Below are 2,637 nucleotides of genomic sequence, written 5' to 3' on the forward strand. Positions count from 1 at the left end.
CAACCATTTACACAATCCAAACTTAATCCTAGGGGCATCTAGCCTAGGAATTCTCATCACACCACACGGTACTTAAATGAAACTTAAACCGTACCTCTTGTAGCCAAACCAATTGAGCCTCTTCTTTGGAAGTCTCCACCAACCTTAGCCCCAAGCCTCACCAAAGCTCCTCAAGCAACACCAATCTCCCAATTGTGCACCAAAACCATCAAATGCACTAACATAACCAATATCACATTCATACATCAACCTAGGGTTCATAAAGATGATAAATCACAAGGGTTTGAGCACTTCTTACCTCAGCCCATATGAAGTAGGGATAGAACCCACTTAGAATCCATGTTGGAGTATCCCTAAACACCCAAAATCACAAGATTTCAACACTAACTTCCCAAAAACGTGTAACAGTGGGGAATTTCGAAAACTGGGCAGAGATGAATGGAATACTCACCACAAAACTTAGATAGAATTGTAGAGGATGAGAAGAGCGACGCGTGGCCGCAAACGGCTCGTCAATCGGAGCTCCGTAGCTCAAGTTATGGTGGTTTGAAGATCAAAGAGAGTTAGGTTTTCTCTCTTCTCTTCTCTCTTCTTAATTCAGCGCCCCAACCCTTCTTTTTAGGGTAAAATGAGCTGAAATGCTCATAACTAATGTTTATATATGTTGGGTCTTGGGCCCACTTAGGCCCGGTTCACTTATTTTTGTCCGTTGGCCCAATTTTGGGCAAAAACCTTTAAGATTAGCGCTCCAAATCGCACTTTAAATATTTCTACCTCCCCTAATCATAATTCCTCATTTCTTAATCTTATTTACTCATAATCAATTTTCTCAGCTGCAGTACCAGACAGGTCTCGGCCGGTACTGTCGGTCAAAATTCCACTGCGCGCTTTTACGCAGAAAACTATGTCTTCCGACTCGGAAAAATTCACTGAATCTAAATATTATATTTAAATCATCAAATTCCAATTGCCAAATATTCCAATCATATTCGCTCCTACTTAACTCATTATTTAATAAATTTCGGTTAGACCGGGTATTACAGGACGCCAAGGGAGCTTGGGTCGAAGAGCTTCCACAAGTCCTATGGGCATACCGGACAACACCACACTCCACCATCGGAGAATCACCATTCCGACATCCTTACAGAATGGAAGCAATGATTCTTGTGGAAGTAGAAGAAGGATCCCCTAGAGTGATCCTCTACAACGAAGACACCAACTCCCAAGCTCAAAGGGAAGAGCTCGACCTACTTCCAGAAGCCCGAGAAAGACTTCAGATAAGAGAGGAAGCCCTAAAGCGTCGAATGGCTCTGAGGTATAATCGGAAGGTAATCCAACGAAGCTTCGCCACCAACAATCTTATCTTAATCCAAAATGATATCGGAGTAGGTTGGTCAGGAGAAGGGAAGCTAGCAGCTAACTAGAAAGGGTCATACCGAGTTACAGAAGTACTAGGAAAAGGCTACTATAAGGTGTCCGACCTCGAAGGGCGAGAGCTACCAAGGTCATGGCAAGCCTGTAACTTAAGAAGGTACTATAGCTAGAAAATAGTAAAGATCTTAGGTCAAGGCGCACTCTTTTTCCTAAAAAGGTTTTTTAATGAGGCGCCAGGCTGAGATCTAAAAAAGTGTCCGACCTAAAAGGGTAAGAACTCACATGTACACACTTTTATTTATGTTTTTATCTCATTATTATTTGAATGATAGTTATCAATTCCCTAAAAAGTTTTCTACCAAGACGCATTAATCTACGCTCACAAAACGCAAAAATTCATCACCCGATTACAAAGAGGTCGGTACGGTAAAGCGATAGAAGCAAGTTAATGCAAGAAGTTATAAAAAGTAACCCAGAAAAAGTGACCTAACGAGGTCTAACTAAAAATGAGATTACTAAAAATAACTTAAGAAGGCCTGACAGAGAAGTCGGACCAATGAAAGGATCACTGAAAAGGGACAAAAACATCTCGCAAAGGCCAAAGAAAGGTTAAAAAGCCAATGCAGAAGTACTTAGCTGAAAGGTACAAAGTCTCGAAAAAAGACATTACTTAAAAAGCAAAAGCACAAGTCGGAAGAAGGCTAAAAAGTCGTCCAAACAAACTATAAAAAAAGGTTCCCCATCGGAACACTACCTAAAAAGTTGTTGGAAAACGACTAAAAGCCCGGATAACGAAGCCATACAGGTCGACGTGAGCTAAGAAGAGGCGCGACCCAAAGAGACAAAGACAACCTCGAAAAAGAGAACAAGTAAGAGCCAAAAAGGTTGAGAAACAACTTAGGCTCAAAAGTGCTTAGCTAAAAGGGTACAACTCATAAAAGAGATACTACTCAAAAAGGCAAAAGCATAATCCCAAACAAGGCTAAAAAAGTCATCCAAACAGACTAAAAAGGTTCCACACAAGAACACTACCTAAAAAGTTGTTTGGAATTCAACTAAGAAGCTAAACGAGCAAGCAGCAAGCCACGAACAATCTTCACCAAAGAAAATGGAAGCTCCAAAAATTCAAGAAAGGAACAATCTTGAGGATGAAGGAAAGGAAGCTTCTTTTGCAGAGCAAAAGAAACGCATGAACAATCCAAGAGCAAACTTCAGGAAAGAAACGAGCTTAGGGGGAAGACGGAAGGACGAAACAAAACAGGA

The 2,637-nt window shown here is 41.0% G+C and overlaps 1 long non-coding RNA gene across 1 annotated transcript; it reads right to left on the reverse strand.

Annotated features, from left to right (window-relative positions):
• Positions 1-90: 90 nt before the first annotated feature.
• On the reverse strand, positions 91-655 carry LOC127746498 (uncharacterized). The gene is made up of 3 exons (XR_008008142.1): positions 452-655; positions 299-353; positions 91-217 (listed from the first exon to the last, which is right to left on the reverse strand). It is a non-coding gene; the product is annotated as an uncharacterized LOC127746498 (long non-coding RNA).
• Positions 656-2,637: the final 1,982 nt, after the last annotated feature.

This window comes from Arachis duranensis, chromosome 4 (assembly GCF_000817695.3).
Source record: "Arachis duranensis cultivar V14167 chromosome 4, aradu.V14167.gnm2.J7QH, whole genome shotgun sequence".
Classification (NCBI taxonomy): Eukaryota; Viridiplantae; Streptophyta; class Magnoliopsida; order Fabales; family Fabaceae; genus Arachis; species Arachis duranensis.